At 37.2% G+C, this 19,341-nt stretch overlaps 1 protein-coding gene and 1 long non-coding RNA gene across 3 annotated transcripts in view; one reads left to right on the top strand and one right to left on the bottom strand.

Annotated features, from left to right (window-relative positions):
- The window catches only part of LOC144454561 (uncharacterized), a 145,276-nt gene extending 141,911 nt beyond the window's left edge, over window positions 1–3,365 (top strand). Inside the window, exon 2 of the long non-coding RNA XR_013483065.1 lies at window positions 3,067–3,365. This is a non-coding gene — a long non-coding RNA (uncharacterized LOC144454561). The remainder of the gene's footprint in view (window positions 1–3,066) is intronic.
- The window catches only part of STARD13 (StAR related lipid transfer domain containing 13), a 716,694-nt gene that overhangs the window by 358,644 nt on the left and 338,709 nt on the right, over window positions 1–19,341 (bottom strand). The window lies entirely within an intron of this gene.

Genomic DNA, 19,341 nt, shown 5'->3' with positions numbered 1-19,341 from the left:
GGAAAGCTGAGAAGAGCGTCTTCTTTCATAGCCATAGAAGAGCCCTTGATTCCAAGAAGTCTAAAGCAAAGTCAAGTCTTTTGAGGAAAAATAAAGTATATATAGACTGTCCTCCAAAGTATTTATTGTGAGCTCAGACTAAAAGTGACTTCTTATGTTAGATTGTAGGCTCCTTGAGGGTAGAAGTTGTGTTTTTATTTTATTTTTTATTCCTGTGCCTTTAACAGTGCTCAATTATGGCAGGCACATCATAAATGATTTTTGAACTGAATGATTTCTTGAAAGGCCTTAATAAATATTGCATCATGTCCATAGGCCACCTCTACTTGGGGTTAACCTCGTGCACTAAGGATCTATTCACTACTTATTTGTTGCTGTTTAGTCATTTTAGTTATGTGTCTGACTTTTTGTGACCCTATTTGAGGTTTCCTTGGCAATGATATTGGAGTGGTTTGCCATTTCCTTCTCTAGATTATTTTACAGAGGAGGAAACTGAGGCAAACAGGGTTAAGTGACTTGCCCAGAGTCAGACAGCTAGTAAATATCTGGGGCTGGATTTGAACTCATGAAGATGAGTGTTCCTGACTCCAGGCCCACTACTCTATCCACTGTACCGTCTAGCTGCCCTTAACATCCTGTACTAAGGATCTATTAACTACTTATAACAAATAACTCATATAATATTGGGATGACAGAATTTCCAGCCTCCCTCAGTCCATTCATTCACACATTCACCAATTCATTAATTCATCCAACAAATATTTATTAACCACTTTGTAGGGGCAGAGCTGTGAGCTAGGTGCTGGGGAGAGACACTAAGTTTTGATAAGTCTGGTCCTCTGCCCTCTTGGAGTTTACAGTTTAGTAGGGGATAACATATAAGCACAAATAATCATAATATAAAATATTACATGATAAATAAATTATAGGGGTGAAAACCAAAGGGCTGTGGAAGGCTATTTGAGGTGTGTGGTAGAGGGAGAATCATTACCAATAGCAGGGATGAGAGAAGCCTTCATAGAGGAAGTGCCAGTTGAATTGTACTCACTGATTGTTGAATAAGATTTCAATAGTCCAAGTTGGGGAGAGAGGCTATTCCAGGAAAAAAGAATAGTTTATTCACTGGGAAGGTCCCCTGTCCTGATAGAATGCTATCCATTATGAAGAATCACTATGTCATTGGTTTGCACTAACAAAAGAGAGAAATTTCCCTGTTCCTGAAATAGTTTCATTTTTCTTTCTAAATTATTTCTGTACTGAAAGGTCATAATGAGACTATAAAATGCTCAGAGCTTTTCCCTTCCTGGAATCAGTGAGTGGTTTGCCTAGCAATTCTCTGGAAGAAAAATCCCTGTGGACTTTTGCTTAGTGTCAAAAATGCACAGAACTGAGGCAATGTCCTCTAATTAAAACCTAGGTCACATCAGAACATTTTGTCTGAAACTTCTTGAAGCTTATTATAATCCAAATATTAGCTCAGATTTATTTAGTACTTTCTAAGCACTCTTCTCATGACTATCCTGTGAGGTAGGTAGTGTAGGTATTATTTTCCCCATTTTTAAGATGAAGAAACTGAAGTTCAGAGACATAAGTAAATCATTCTAGGACTGTTAGAGTCAAGGCCTATGTTTTTCCCACTAAACCACACTGCCTCTTTCTAGACCATTCAATCCCCTACTTCTAGAGTTTCATTACTGAACTCTTTCTGTGAAGCCTAAGTCTATAAAGAAGATTCTAAAAAGTAAAACTACCTCACAGTGTCCTTAATTTTTAAAATTTATTTAATTTTTAGCATTAATTTTTAAAAATCTGAGTTCTGAATTCTCTTCCTCTCTCCTATTCCTCCCCCACCCATTGTGAAGGCAAGAAATGGAATAGCAAGTATACATGTGAAATCATGCAAAACACATTTCCATGTTAGTCATATTGCAAAAAAAAAAAACAAAAAAAACCAAACCAAACAAACAAACAAAAAGATCAGGACCCCCCCACCCCAAACCAAGAAAACTAAAGAAAGTGAAAAAAATTATGCTTCAATTTGCATTCAAACTCCATCAGTTCTTTTTCTGGAAGTGGATAACACAGAGTACTTATTTAACTAGTTTCACAACTACAATCTCTATGGTTTCATGTATTTCATCATATGAGTTCCAATTCAAAATATTTTGACCCTCCAAAATATAGAGACATAGCAAGGCCCATTATTACAATTTCATATGCTAGAAATGAGGTGTACATCTATAGCTTTTTGTGTAAAATTAGAAAATCCTTTAGTAGATGAAATAATCAAGATAATTCCTCCTTTCAGTGGGAATAAGTGCTATTCTCCAAATCTCAACAGCATAAATGTAGCTAACCACATGGTAGACAGAGGAATTTTCCATCCCTTCTTCTTTTCTATTTTTTTTTTACTCCCTCTCTAATTGAAGTCTTTATTTGCTAGTAGAGGGCTGAAATCACTTTATGTTCTAATACCTGTTGGCATTTTTGCTGATTTAGCACCCTGGAGTGGTGTGAAGAGTACTGAGCTGGGATTCCAAAGTCTAGGTTTTGAGCTGTGTTACCATGGCCAAATCACATAATTTCTTTGGGACTCAATTTCCTCATCAGTCAAATTCAGCTATTAGTTTTTAAGAGTACTTAATCAGTTATTGTGAGATCGAAAGGGCTAATGCACTATAATGAGCTTTGTAATCTCTAAAGTGCTTGTGTGTTATTATTCTTATTCCCTGTGAAACCAAATCACCCTTAAGTAAATTTGTTCAATTTATTTCCTGTTTGATTATTTTCAGGGCAAGTCACTTAACCTCCTATAATGTCTGGGCTGGACGACCTCTAAGGTCCTTTTAAGCTTTAAATGTAGAATCACTTCCCCTCTGCCACTGCACATCTGTTCAGTCTAACAGAACATTTATTTTTGTAAGGGAGAGGGGCCAAGAAGAGAAGAACCTTCCATTAGGGGAGATCTAGAGCAGGGCAACCTTCCTTGAGGAGAAGAGACAAGACTTAAGTTCTAAGGGAAGATTCTTCATTGTAACACTTCTATTCATTCTTTTACCTTCACAGGGCTACAAAGAAAGATATTGCTCTCAATGGTGCCCAGAGACATCTCACATCTTCCAGCACATTAAAGAACCACCCAAACCATTCTCCATGGGCTCTCCAGGTCATTCCAAGATTTTACTGCATTGCTGCAGAACACCGCCACCTTTCTTGCCAGCTGGGGCTCCATTACAATGAATCAGCAGCAATGTTGGCAGCTGGGGTCGCTAAATGTGAACGCTGGGGATGGTGCTTACGTGGCAGAGGTGGAGATGGAATGATTTGGAGAGGGTAACTAATAATATACAACATCTGATGCAGAAGTGTTGCCAATGATTAATTCTTATATTTTCCTCGTGTCTCAGGACAAGACAGTAATACATTGTGGTGATGGAATTGGTTGCACTGCATTGAATTTTAAAGAAAAATAGAAAGGGAAGTATTCAGTTTCATTAGACCAGGTTCAAATTTCTCCCTGACTTCTATTTCAGCCTTCTGCTTCAGGGTCTAACTGGCCTGCCTGCGGCACCATATGCTTGCATTTGACATTGGTTTTACTAATACCTTTGGAAATATAGAGCTAGAAGGATTATATTGTAAATCCTGAGAAGTAGAGTGTTACCGTGGGAAGGGCAATGGATTTGGAGTTCTGCTACTTAGGACCTGTGTGACCTTGAGTAAGTACTTAACCTCTTTGGGCCTCAACTTCCCCATTTATAAAATGAAGGGGTTAGACTACATGGCCTGAAAAGTCCCATCCAGCTCTGAATTTATAATTCTGTGACCTTCTCATATATGTCTGTAAGGAACAGAGCTGGGATTTGAACCCAGGCTGTTTAACTCCAAAGACTCAGCATTTGTTTGATTTCCCAACACTATTTTCAAGGTGAAAAAGCTTTTTCAGTCAAAGTTAAGTGACAAAAGGTAACTTAGTCACCAATAACTATCTTGAAGCGGGCTCTAAAAAAAAAAAAAAGCAGGCTGTCAGTGACTTTTCAGTCACGTCTGACTCTATGTGATCTCATTTGGGGCTATCTTGGCAAAGATAGTGGAAGTGGTTTGTCATTTCCTTCTCCAGCTCATTTACAGAAGAGGAAACTGAGGCAAACAGGGTTAAGTGACTTGCCCAGAGTAACACAGCTGGTGTCTGAGGCTGGATTTGAACTGAGAAAGGTAAATCTTCCTGACCCTAGGCCAAGCACTCTAAACACTTAAACTACCTACCTGCACCCAAAAAACATCATAGACATAAGCAAGATTGTTTTTAAAATATTATGATTAAGGCAGTCTGGAAGATACATTAGAGAAATATATTAGTTGACAAAAGGAATTTCAGCATGTAAAATTTTGGATTGAAAAGATATTAAATAGCCTAAAGTAATATAGGAAAGCTATGAACCAAAGCTTCATTTTACATTAAAATTATTCACATACAACTTGATATCTTTAAAAGCTCCTCTGATTCAATTTAGGTCCTGAGCCTACAGCTCACTGGGGCAGCTAGGTGGCTTAGTGAATAGAGGGCCAGGTGTGAAGCCAGGAAGACTTATCTTCCTGAGTTCAAATCCATATATAGTGGTAGATAATTGCCTACATGTTTCAGAAGTAAGACTTGAACAGGTCGTCCTAACTTCGAAGTGGTCCTTTAGTCAGTATACCATGTTGCCTCCCAAATAGAAATATAACCTTAAAAGAGAATTGTTGTTAATATCTGGCACTGTTCTTCAAATAATCAGATTCAACAAATCAGACTAATTGATCACTAAAGTTCTTTCCATTCTGTCTTTTTTTTATTAATTTATTTTGATTTATCAACAATCACTTCCATATGCTTTTGAGTTTAAAATTTTTCTCCCCCTTCCTCCCCCCCACCCTCCCCAAGACGGCACACAAGCTGATATAGGCTTTACATTTACATACCCATTAAACATATTTTCACATCAGTGAAGTTGTAAGTACGAATTAAAACCCAATAGGATGAACCATCAGAAAGATGAAACAAAACTCAACAGAAGGTAAAAATAAGTGATAGCGATTCGACTTCCATAGTTCTTTCCTTGGATGTGGACAGCATTTTCCATCCCGAGGCCTCTGGAGATGTCTTAGATCCTCGCAATGTTGAGAAGGGTTCAGTTTAACAATCTTAGTCATTGTATAACGTGGCTGTTATTGTATACAAAGTCCCCTTGGTTCTGCTCACTTCACTCAGCATCAGACCACACTCTAAGTCTTATGAGTCTAAGTGTTTACGGGGCACCTACTATGTATTCAGAAGCATGAAGGTCATTGTGGGACATGTAGGAATTATAAAACATGATAGATATCACATCATACTAAGGTGATGTGGTGTGGTGTAAAGATTCCTGGACTTGGAGTCAAGAAAGACCTGACTTCAAATCTGGCAAGACTTTGGCACTTATTAGCTATGTGACTCTGAGCAAGTCAACAGGCATTTATTAATCACCTACTATGTGCCAAGGACATGCTAAGCACTGGGGTTACAGAGAAAGGCAAAAAAATAGTTCCTTCCCTCAAGGAGCTTACAATCTAATGGGGAGACAACCTGCTAAGTCCTTTAATTCCTCTGAGCCTCAGCTTCCTCATCTGCAAAAGAGGGAGAACAATACTAGCAGGACATAGTTCACAAGGGCATGTGGTGAGGATCTATGGAAAAAGCTTTGTGACTTTAAATGACTACATGAATGTCAATTGTTATTAATGCAAAGATACATATGAGACAAAGGACAAATAAGACACTAAAAACAATCCAGTGCTAAATGGTAGGACATAAATAGTGACTTTGTAGTGGTTCAAAGAGGACATTGAACTTGAGCTTAGCCTATAGGGCAGGCAGGATTCTGATAACCTGAAAGGACTTTTCTGGTTCATATAAGACAAAAAATCCTAGAACTAGAACCTGAAGGGACCAAAGAGGCTTTCTGGTCCAATTTCAACATGAAATTGAGGCTCAGAAAAGTTAAATCACTTGCCTAACGTCACACAGAATTAAGTGTCAGAAGCGGAGTTTGAACTCAAATTCTCCAGAAGCAGTGATCTTTCCATTGTACCACATGGTCTTACTTTTCTAAATAATTGAGAAAAAGAAGCTAAATCTTGAAATTTGAAGTATAGAAATTTCTTTCCTTTGATGAATAGCCTTTCTGGGGATAGAATGTCCCATGGATTCCTTTGGCCAATCAGGCTTGGCTGTCTGTCCTCAGATTTCTTCTTTGTGTGCGTATGTGTTGGTTTTTTGGTTTTTTGTTTTGGCAAAGGTAGTGAATGACAAAGCAAATGAAATTAAATATAAGACAGCTCCAAATTTCCAGTTAGGTTGTGTTTGTTTTACCAAATTTTTTATCATCAATCTATTAACCTATAGAAGTCATGTAGATAAAGGTGATCAATTCTAAGAGGATCTGGAAATACTGACCAAATGAACAAAAATATGGGCATAAGAATGGTGGTAGCACAGAGAAAGCAAACTAGTACCAGCTCAACCGTTTACTAGATGTATCACTTAACCCCCTATGAGTCTCAGTTCCTCATCTGTAAAATGAAAGAAGAGATTAAACTCAGTATGTTCTAAACTCTCTCCCTGTGCTAAGGGCATCTTTGCAGTCTTGCATTAGAGAAATTGTCTATAAATATGGGGTGGCATGGAGATGTGTATGAGTTACCTGTGTTTCCCCATCCACCCTAAATTACTACAATGCTGCAGTGACCAGGCTGACCAGGCACTTGGCAGTGAGTCCAGGCTTTGTCAACAGAGTGCCCAGGGAGGCAGGCTGAGGGTAAAGAGGTGCAGAAAATGACCTGAGGTGCCCTTGCAGACAAATTAGCTCATAAACTTCTCTCTCTTTTCTCCCTTATGTGCACATCTTGCACCCTTGTATTCCAACACTGAGGCAAGGCAGTCAGGATGCCACATCTCTTCCATGCATTCCTTTTCTTTGAGAAATTGTTTTCTCATTTGAGGTCACCCTTGATGCTCATCTGAACTTAATTTTACTTCTGTGAAACAGGTCAGGGTGGAGGTGAGGAGCAAGACCCCATGTGGCTTTCTAGGCTCCATAAACCCTACTGAGATAGCTAAAGTCCCAGCCACTGGTACTTCTCCAACATGCAAATGAAGGAGGCTGTAGAGTCCAAGTAGGCCTACAAAGTAAGGAAGAGCTGGAGAGCAATTTGAAATGGGGTTTCTGCGGGGTCTTTGTGCCTCTCCTCTAGAAAATCAGAATTGCTATGGCCAGGGAATCTGGGTATAGAAAGGAGTTTGCCCAACTGCTACCAGACTTGAAAGTGTGCCATCCCTAAATGTGAACTGACCTCTCTTCTTTCATGAAAGAGTTAATAATACTCCTTTCTTCCTTCCCTTCCCTCATTCCCTCGAAGGGTTTAACTACCACTTATTACATGGAACCCTAAAAACAATAAGACAGTATGGTATTGTGGATAACAGAACTTTCACTGAAGTCTGGGGACCAGGGCTCAAATCCAAGCTCTAGCTTTAGGATTAGCTATTGAATCTGTGTGAACCTCAGTTTTTCTGGGAGATAATATTTGTACCACCATACAGTTATGAGGAAAGCATTCTATAACTCTTAAAGCACTATAGATACAAGAGCCATTATTTATTTGGCTGTGGTTATCTGATCTTTTTCAATAATTGAAATAAAAATGTTTTCATGATGCTAACAAAATATCAATTCATTGGGATAAAAAATCTATCAAAAATAACCTTAAGATTGAATTTTTTTCTATGCAGCTCTTTTTTTATTGCATCATATAGATAGTGTCCTAATGATCATATAATTAATGTTTTTATCCTTCCACTCTATTGCCAAATCATTTAATTAATCTATGTTAGTTGAAGTAAGGCACTAATTTTATGTCACTATGCTAGGACCTGAGGAAAATAACAAGAGATATACGTAAGACATGGTCCTTGCCCTTAAGGAACTAACGTTTTGTGGCAAAATAAAGACAAGTAGATGAGAGTATTGGACATGGAACTTGAATTAGAATTCAGTTTGAATCCTTGGCTTGGGAGGGGTAGGTAACATGTTGGGGGAACCAGAGAGATCTCAAAAGGCTGGAATAATTGGTTTCCTTATGTTCCCAAAATGAGTGATATTACCACTTGGGGGCCTTTGGAATGATGGGGGGTACTAGCCTCAGGTGCAGTTGAGGGTCATTGAATAAAAATAAGAGGGTGGTGGAAGCATAAGGAAAGAAGAGAAGAGAATTTTGAAAAATTGTTCATATGTGTTTCATTTGTTGTGTAACAGAATTAAAGTTGTAATGATTACATTATTTTCCAAATAAACACACAAGATGCAAATTATAATCTACCAGTGGTCAAGTCTGCTGACAGGTCTTAACAAGCAAGTGAGTGTGTTGTGTATTGTCTGGAAGTTCAGCATGCACTTGCAGGAATATGTACCTGTAATGACTTGTTTGCAATACAATATTATATGGTTACATGATGTGATATTGTGTTATCAAAATTTCAGTGCAGGAAAACCCCCACAAATTTACAATAAATTATTAAATTTAAGACATGTGTCATTTAAAAATATTTTCTAATTTTTGAAATGATGCAAATTTTTAAAAAAAAGTTAGAGTGTTATAAAAGTAGATTTCCAGGGGAACATGGAGTAATTTTTTTTTTAAAAAAGGACAGTAGGCCAAAAAAGTTTGGGGACCTCTAGTCTAAACTAATAAGACAAAATTCAATATGGATAAAATAATGTCCTACTTTGGGGTTAAAAAAATCAACTACACAAGTATAGAATGAATGAGGCATGGCTAGACAACAATTTAAGTGAAAAATAATTAGGGGTTTTTAGAGGATTGTCAACAATATGGCATTGAAGTGAGAAAAAAAAAGCTTATGTGATTTTATGCTGCATAAATAGAAGTTTGATGTCCAGAATGATTGTTGAGCCACATCTGGGCTGCTGTGTTCAGTTTGGAATACTATATTTTAGGAAGGACATTGACAATCTGCAGTTTATCCAGAGGAAGGTGACCAGAACAATGATAAGACCAGACATATAGCCATAAGAAGACCAGTTTAAGGAGCTAGAGATATTTAGCGCAGAGAACAATCTACGTGGGGTAGGGTGGGGGGATGAGGAACATGATTGCTGTCTCAAACACTTTAAAGGGTGATCATGCAGAAGAGAGATCAGACTTGTTTTGCTTGGCTCCAGGTAAAATCAGGATCAATGAGTGGAAATAACAGAGAGAAAGATTTCAATTCAATGGAAGCAAAGGTTTTTAACCAATTAGCACTATCCCAAATGGTAATAATCTGCCTTGAAAGGTAATGAGTTCCAATCACCAAATGTCCTCAAAAAGAGGCTAAAAAGTTTCTTAAAGCCTTTTTTGGTCATAAACCCCTTTGGCAATTTGCTGAAGCCTATGGACACCATCTTAGAATAATGTTTTTAAATGCATAAAAAATATGCAGGATTAGTAAGGAGATCAATTATTTTGAAATACCATATGTTAAAAAACACACACATATCCATGGAGCAGAGGTTAAGAACCCTTGGCCAAACACTTCTTAGTGGTGTCTTCCTATTTAGATATAAGTTGGACTACTGGATGAACCAAAATCTCCAAAATGGAGATTTTATGATTGAAGGCACTGAAGGTTTTTGAATAGGAGAGTGACATATGATCAGAAGCTAAGCTTTAGGAAGATTAATCTGGCTGCCATGTGCAGGATGAATTGTGAAAATGGATGGCAGAGAGATTGGTTGGGTGTGGCTCCCACAAGGTTAAGTCAAAGAATAAAAATAGGATTGCAGTTTTTGTGAAGGTATGAGAACAAAGGTATTATACCTGTGTGATGTGATAAGTCTTAACTAGGATAATGGCAGTGTAGGAATGGAAAGTTAGGAATGCATATAAGATTTTTTTTTAAAGGACAAATAAAAATCTAGTGGAGGATTAGGGAGATTAATGAATAAAAAGTATATTCTGCTTTTTGTTAGTGAGTTGATTTATGATGATGTTGAAACATATTTTAGATATTAACATTAATAAATATTTATTATGTGTCTACTAATGAAGGAAGTAGGCTAGGCAGCTAGGAAGACAAAAAAGGAATAGTCCCTGTTTTCAAAGAGTATATTCTTCGAGAGGGACACACATATGCATAATAACTCTAAGACTAATCAATTAGAGCATAGAGAACATCTTAGCAACCAGAAAGAAGGCTTCTTGGAAGAAGTCTCATCTAAGCTGAGACTTGAAGGAAGACAAGCGTTCTGAGAGATGAAGATGAAAATGAGATAAAAAGGTAAGTGCTTTTTGGGTGTGGAGCCACCAAAGTGGGAGATGGAATATTAAGTTTTGAGAAGAGCTTGTAGCCAATGTGGCTAGACTGTACAGTGCAAAAAGCAATAAGAATTAGGGCTAAATTGAAGTGTAGGTTGTAATCAGTTAATAGTAGGCCTTAAATGCTATGTCAAAGGGTTTATATTTTATCACAGATGCAATGGGAAACCTCTGTTTGAGAAATGTTGAATTCAAGGTAATGGGAACTTCTAGGTGGCAATAGTATATGGGAAGAAATATAAGACTAGAGGTCTGAGGGGATGACAAGGCTGGTGTAGGTACGTATTTGGGAGTCATTGGCAAAGGGCTAAGTATTGAGACCTGTCATTAAAATAATACTTCACTTACCTTGAGGTTATACTTCTGACAATCTCTTACCATTCAAAACACGGTTTAGGATCCAAAAATAAGTTTTTTAAAAAAGCTTCTCAGCAATTAAAATAGCTGCCCCAAACCTGGTATATTAGATTTCCCATGCTTGATTTCCACAGGAAGGCCCCTCAGGCCTCACTTGATTTTCAGAGATCATTGACTCATTTTACACAGAATTTTCATAATATTGTGAAATATTGATTCCTCAATCCCCATTAGACTAGAATAGAAGCAACAAACTAGAAGTGTGAAGGCTGCTAGAAGCAGGCACACTTTTAGTGAACATGACTTACCAGGAAGGAAGAAACATAAAAAGTATGTAAGCATTGGTTACTAAAGGCTGTATTGACATTGTGCCAAAAAAACCAGTTGATTTGGTCAATTGTATCAAGTGAGCTGGTCATTTCAGTGAAAAATCAGTCGAGATGGTTAATCAGACACTACATGTAAGCAGACATTACAGCAACTTCCATTTGTGCAGCACTTTTGTGGTATACAAAGCACTTTCCTCAATACAATCTTGTGGAGGATGTGTAATGGATTTAAAGGCAGACTTGAATTGAAGTTCTGATTCTGTCATTTACTACTTATGACTGATTATGGGCAAGTCACTTGAGTTCTCTGAAATTCAGTCTCTTCATCTGTAAAATGGGGACAATAATACTTAATAACATCTGCCTCACAGCATTGTTGTGGGTAAAGTTCTTCGTTTACCTTAATGTGCTCTATATATGTGAAATATTATTATCTGCATTTTAGAGAAGAGGAAATCGAGGCTCAGGAAGGTGAAGGACTTGCTCACATTCACACAGCCAGTAATCAAGGACTCAATATCAAATCTTCAGATATCAAATTCACTACTCTTTCCATTATCATATTAAGAAGAGGCCAGTAGTAAAAAAAAATGGTCCTCAAACACCTTTACAGAAAAAAAAAAAGAATTGCTTTGAATCTGAATTTCTAGGAGAGGCCATCCTTTGTTTTATGTGTGTATGTGCATGCATGTGTGTGTGTGTGTGTGTGTGTATGTGTGTGCATGTATCCCTTAGTATGAGTTACCTGATGTATTTAGTTCATTATCAAGGAATATATGAATACTTTATTTCTATAGTTGTGATTCCATAATAGCAAAACAACTATTTGAAGAAAAAAAAAAACAACTCTCAGCCAATTAATTGTCTGTTTGTTCTCAAAGATAGCACCCAAACAGCTGGTCTGATTTTTCCCCCAGGACAACAAGGAGACACGGCCCATGTCTTCTCCCTCTAACCCCCATTAAAAGGACAAGAAATAGTCGTTCTGATAACTCCATAAGGCTAATGGACAAATGAAAACAAACTGGGTTTCCAAAGTTAAAAACAGTTTTGCTTTTAGGTCAACAGCATTTAATAAAAACAATCCATTCTAGGCCTTCCCTTTCACTAAATGTCAATGATCTCTTTTCCCTTTGACATCAAATTCAGGGCTGAAATGATGAATCCTAAACTGACAAGCTATCCAAGGCCTTAAAAAGCCATTCCTTATGGGGACTTGGCTGTATTTTTAGAATTCAGTATCCCAAACAAAGGCAACATGAAAATTCAGATGGATTCTGCACCTCGTTAGATAACCAAAGTTGTAGTTATCAGAGATCCTTCTCTGTGACTGTAAATAGCCACAGACCTGACAAGCTTGTCTCTAGCGGGTTTTTGAATCATGATAGTAGTTCACTTGTGCAGGCAGACAACCATCCTAGCACTTGGAAGATGAATAAAAAACCTTTCTGGCCTGAGGTTTAGCTAATTGGACTGTGTAATGTTATTCAACAGGAGAATCATTCTGACACTGATGTTGGAGGGAAATGATCATAGGCACTGAAGGCCTTGTTCATTTAATTCCAAGGCTCTAAAATGTTCAACACAAACCAGGGTGTCATTTCTGTAGTAGAGGTGAAGAGCAGAAAATTATGGCATATATTAAATTATTAGAATATAATAGAAAGAGCCAACTAAACACTAATGTATTTTCCCTCTTTTTCTCTTTCTCTGTCTCTCTCCTTCTCTCATTAGCTCTCTAGAACACAGTGACAAGTTTCCTGGAGTTTTTAGGGATAGAAAATCTATCCTATTCTCACCTAGAAATAGAGCCCTCAAGAGCTACCAGAAAATATAGTTCCCCTTAAAGCTTGTCAAATGCATAAAACACTCAGAGCTACACTAAGGTTGGCATGGCAAGACTGATATTGCATGATTAGAAGACTAGCTAATTATGAGCACCCCTTTGGTTTTGTTCCAGGTTACACCCTGATACTGTGCTAAACTTTATTGATACACACTCATGTGTGCTGAAGCACTCACTGAGTGGGGAGACATTCTTTCCTCCTGAGTAAACTTGAAGAAGATTTTCCCTTTCTAGGTTTAACACATTTCTCTGCCCTGTGGGTTTGAGTTTTAAGCTCATTGTATGCATGTACACACATACCTCACAATACCACTATTGTTATAACAGACCTCTGCTCACATTTTATAGTTGGGAACTGAGGTTGGTTGAGTGATTTGCCCAAAGGTCATGAGAAGAGTAAGTTGAAGAACTTCAGTGTATCCATACATTGAGAGATCACTATCTTCCCTGTCCTTTAAGGGGTTCTCAAAATCTATAGCAGTGAGGGTAAGCTCTGGAAGGTCCTCCCAAGCTGGAATAGCTTCAGGTATAGGTTCAGGGATGGAGTGCATGTTTGGAGCTTGGACTAGCGAGATGAATTTGAAGAGGGTCCTCACCACACTGGCTAGAGATAGAATGAATTTTTCAACCCTGGCAATTCTTGGAGACCATTCACTAAATTCTGGAGGGCTATGTTCTGTATCAGTGGTACTCACAATGATGTGATTACAGGGCTTTGCCAAATATCATTACCCTGGCCTAACCCAAAGCACTGTAAACATCAAATGAGACAATCGATGTGAAAGTGCATCCTTTGTCTGAATAAGCCCAGGGATTTTCTTGGACTGGGAAACTCCCAGGGAGGGAACACTGCCCACCAATATAGATTAGCACACTCTCTGCAATTTGTAATCTTGGAGTTTTCTTACCCAGCCAATATGTACCAGAGGTAAAACCTGAATCCCAAGTCTCCATGAGGCCACTCTTTATTTATTGTGCCACACTGCCTCAAAAATATTCTAAAAAACTACAAAGTAAAAATGCAAGATATATAGCAAGCACATAGGAATAAGGTGCTTCTTAGACAAGAACAAAAAGAAGATAGTAACTTTGGAAATGGTAGTAGAGCATTATTGTTAGAGATATGAATATTTAACTTTTAAAAATACTCATTTAGGAGACAATATATACACATCACATAGTAGGTACTTAGTAAATGCTTGTTGAATTGATTTGAATATTTTTAAAGTGATGAATGAGAGAATTATAGCCAAACAAACATTATTTCTTGAAGAATGGATGCTTGACCCTGAGAACTAGAACATATCAGAATGATGAAACATGTAGCTAGATTCTGATATTGCATAATCCTGTGGGAAATGAGTCGACTTCTCCCACTGGGTTTCATATGATGAGAAGTTGATTCATTATATCTTAGTACAGAAATCACAGAGGAAAAAACTGAAAAAGTAGAGAATAATTACATGATAGGGTGGAAGGATGATGCTTTGTGGGGGCAGTCAGGAAGGATTATTCTTTGGTTAAAGGAATTCTACTTCAATCGATATTTTCTTTAGTCTCATCAATTCAAAAATAATTTTCTCTGATCCTAGAGACACAGAAATATCATTTTCAAGGAAGCAAGTGATAGTCCTTGACTAATAAAGCAGCATTTTCACATCTGATATCTTTTAAATTTGCTTCTTGATAAAATCTTGAGGGAAAGAAAGAATACTTTCTTTTCAATATCAAGATTTCAAAGGTAGATCTTAAAGTCTAATATTTGGGAGCTGGTTCATTCTACTCATATGAATAGAGTCATGCTTTTTTTAAAAGGTAAATGTTTTATTGGAGGAAATAGATTTCACCTTCTAGATTTCACCACAGTCTACCCACATCCTGGAAATATATTTAATAGCAAGCCAATGGTTAATTTCATTATTTTTGAAATAGTAATCTTTGTGAAGTATACAATAAAGAAAATAAAAGGTAGTATAAGGCTTTTTTGACTTTGAGAATCATATTTTTCAGTCTTGAATGTTCTTATGCACATAATCTTGAATATCCCATATAACAGTCTTTATAATCATATTTGTAATCTATATAGAATTAATCTTGCACCAAAAAAATCAAAACTTATTATTTCATCAGATTCTCATGGATAATGAGCATTAGTTATGCTGCTGTATTCTTAGATATGAACTCATTCATAGCATGTAATTCATTTCCTAGGAATGTCAGTAGACCATAAAAGATTTCCTGGAGACCAGTGGTGCTTTACAGGTGTAATCCTGGAGCTCTGCACTATACAAAAACAAAGACTATGTGATCTGGCCCGCTGTAAGGAGGAAGAAAATGTCTTGCTTAAGAGAAAATTATTTATTGAGAGGTAAGCATGGTATATTACTATAGAAAGCATGCTTGGAGGCAGCAAGAGAGATCAGGGTTTGAATCATGTCACTAAGTACTTAGAAAACTTATGATGTGCCAAGCACTGGGCTAAGCCCTGGGGAAGAATAAAGAATAACAACAGACAAGCTCTCTCTCTCTCTGTCTCTCTCTCTGTCTCTCTGTCTCTCTCTCTCTCTCTCTGTCTCTCTCTCTCTCTCTCTCTCTCGCTCTCGCTCTCTCTCTCTCTCTCTCTCTCTCCACATATATATCATATATATAGGATAAATTAGAGATAATCGACAGAGAAAAGGCACTGGAGTTAAGGGAAAGGCTTCTTGTACAAGATGGGATTTTAGCTAAGATGTGAAAGAAACCCTGGAAGCCACGAATCCTGACTCTGATCCTTACTGGCTATGTGATTTTAGGTAGGTCACTTAACGTCTTTGAGGTTCTTAATTTATTAACTTTTTGAGGTTCTATCTCCTTATCTGTAAACTGAGGATAATAGTACTTGCAATACATTATTTCGTGGTTATTATAAGTAACAGGCTATACACATGTGAGTTATTATTTTTAGAAAATAGTACGAATATAATATTTCCTCAGTGGATTTTTCACATCCATAAGACAATACAGACAAAAAAAAGCCATAACACAACCAATATATGAGGATTGGGAATGTGGGAGAACAGGTGTAGGCCTTAGTGGAAGAACTAGAGTCATGAAATATCTTTTCAGTTGCTATCAGAATAATTTACCCAGCTCACACTGTCCTAACCATGTTTCTGGGTGACCATGTAGAAATAAGTGGATACCTCTGCATATCATTTCATATCATTTCTCCTTCACGTGCCCTCCAGTCCAATAACAAAACTGGCCTGCTAGCTATTTTTGCACATGTCATTCCATTTCATGCCTCTTTTGCATAAGGTATCCCACATCTGGAATGTACTCTTAGAATTCTAGCTTCTTTTAAGGGTCATCTCAGTTCCACCTCCCACGTAAGGCCTTTTTCTGATCTCCCAAGTTATTAACACTTTTTCCTTCTCGAAATTATTTTATATTTTCTCACTTGAGTACATGACACATCCCATGAGAAGAATCTAATAGGCTCCTTGAGAGCAGGGCCTATTTCTCTCTCTTTCATATCCCCAATGATAGGCTAAGTATTTTTCATAGTAGGTGCTCAATAAATGTTTGTTTAAGTGAATTTATTAGGCAGATGTGATGTTTATTTTAGGGGGCGGATTTTAAAAGTCATCTTTTTTAAACAAAAAAACTCAATCACCTCAAGAACTGATTGTTTGTCATGAAGAGTGATACAGGGCAACAACGTTGTTAAAGCAAACAATTTTGAAAGCTGTTTGAACACAGATTAAAGGCAATGACCAACCTCTGATTCCAGAGGAATGATGATAAAACATGCTATCCACTTCCTGACAGAGAAGAGGAGAACTTAGGATTCAGAATGAGAAATTTTTTTTTTAATATGGCCAATGTGAAAATTTGTTTTAATTATGCATAATCATTGCAAGGATATTGTTTTTTTAAAACATTCAGTGGTAGCTGGTATGTGAGGAGAGAAAAATCAATTTTTGTTGCTGAAAAAATTAATTTAAAAAATGGAAAAAAAGTGATATGGCTTGCTAGTTCAAGACTTGCAAGTGTTGAAGGCCCTTTGAGTGAATGAATAATGTGGCAATAACCTTGAATTTTAAAAAGTATATCAGCAGAGTACAAGCTCTGGCAAGGGTCTACCTTGGACTACAGGTCCCCTTACAGATCGTATGTCTGCTGTCTAAGAATGATCCACCTAAGGGCGGAAGCAACACCAGCAGCAAGTTGGTCCTCAGGTAATGAAGTCTTGGCTATAGTGACTAATGAAACAGGAGTCCTCGGTTCTGAGTGGCTTCTAATGCTTCTCCCGTGATGATGACAGAATGGTAAAAAAGGAGGCACAGGGTACTAAGAACTATGAATTTTTGACTATTTATGGACATTGCCATAACTGTTGCCACTCTGAATGTAAGGTCTTTGTTCAACAAACCATAAGATAATATGTTAGTGGAAGAAAGGAACTGTATCTAAATTTACATTCTCCCTATAAATGAAATCAAAAGATATAAAGATGTTATAGGTAAATGCAGATTAAGAAATGAAAGAGACCAAAAGCTTACTGATTATTCAGAAATCTCATGCTTAGATATTTTGAATATTCTCCTCAAGAATGGGTGTGTCAGGTACTGAATTACATCACACACACACACACACACACACACACACACACACGAAAAGAAAAAGTAGTTGACTTTATCTTGACAGAAAATTCCTTGATGTGAGAATCTCTTCGTAATATCTTTCTGTGTTTTGCCAAATCACTAACTAAAAAGGAAAGGTCAAAATTAAGGCAAATTGGAAGAAAAGATAAAGAAAATAAGCTATTGATTTCTGAGAACAGTTGAAAATGGGAAGTGGATAAAATTTAAGATATTGATTCTAATTATCACCATTTTTAGAGATGAGCTGATATAATAATGATTGACTTTATATAGTGATGTACACATACACAATTACATTTGAGCTGCACAATTACTCTGCAAGGTAGTGACTATGGATATATTTTTCCTCTTATTCCTATCAGAGAGTTTAAGTGACTTGTCTCTGTGGTCACAGAGCTGGTAAGTATGAGACATAGGATGTGAACCCAGGTATTCCTGATTCCAATTCTAGCATTCTACCTACTAACCCAATATTACTTCAGTGAGGAGGCCAAAAAGCTCAGAAAACACTTCAGTCAGCAAATACTTAATCTCCTGCCCATACTATGGCATCAAGGACAGTGCCAGTATGGAGTATGACCTCCTTTGCAAAACATTATCCAGGATTATGATAGAAGATTTCAAGCAATATCACTTCATCAAAGGTCTCAAGAAGTTGTGCAGAGGAAAATGAGTCTGTAAGACATTTGGTGCAAGATCAAACTAAGCCATGTAGACAAGAAACAAGAGACCAACCAACCACCAGACAGGAAATGGAATAGATCAGTCAAGTTTCTGCAGTCATGAGTTTTTACCATGGTGACTTTTACAACTTAGTTCTTAATGTGAGAAAGTGAAAATGACATTTAGGAAAATGAAGCTAGATGTGATATAGAAGAAATCTCTCCAGGATGCAAAACAATTTAAAAGTCATTCAGAGAACATTTTTTAATATATTTTAAAAAGTAGATAGCACTTAGGAAATTTCACAATGCATAAAATGATCTAGCATCTAGAGCTATTTCTTGACTCCAGATCCTAGAGCTGTTTCTTGACACGTAAAGCCATCATTTCAACAGCAATAATCTCTTGGGGATAAGATGTTGCCATGAATCATGAAACATTCTAATCTCATAAGCATCCAAATTGCAGGTAATCCAAAGAGTAATGGAGAAATGAATGGCAGCTGTAAAATGGGAATCATAATAACCTCTACCTCCCAGGGTTGTTGTCAGGATAAATTGGCTTAGTATCTGTAATGCGCTTTGCAAACTTTAAAATGCTACCTAAATGTAGGCAGCAAGGTGGCACAGTGGATAGAGTGCCAGGCCCACAGTCAGGAAGACTCTTTTTCCTTAGTGCAGATCTGGCTTCAGACACTTACTAGCTGTGTGATCATAGGCAAGTCACTTAACCCTGTTTGCCTCAGTTTCCTCATCTGTAAAATAAGCTGGAGAAGGAAATGGCAAACCACTCTAGCATCTTTGCCAAGAAAACCCCAAATGGAGTTACAAAGAATTGGACACAAGTGAAATGATTGAACCACAACAAAAATAGCATATGATTAAGTATGACTTATATGTAAAATGTAGTATCATCAAGGGGCTAGCATGGTGGGAAAAGGAATAAAAGAAAATAGGACATCCTGAGTATTGTATAGTATGAACTAAATATTGAAGACATGATGATGATGATAGCATTTATGCAGTGCTTTGTGATTTGCTGAGCACTTTACAAATATTTTCTTATTTGATTTTCACAACCCTGGAAGGTAGATGTTATTATT

The sequence above is a fragment of the Phascolarctos cinereus genome, unplaced genomic scaffold (assembly GCF_003287225.1).
Source record: "Phascolarctos cinereus isolate Bilbo 61053 unplaced genomic scaffold, phaCin_HiC Scaffold_726;HRSCAF=1367, whole genome shotgun sequence".
Taxonomy (NCBI): domain Eukaryota; kingdom Metazoa; phylum Chordata; class Mammalia; order Diprotodontia; family Phascolarctidae; genus Phascolarctos; species Phascolarctos cinereus.
This window is presented reverse-complemented; position numbering and strand designations above follow the sequence as displayed.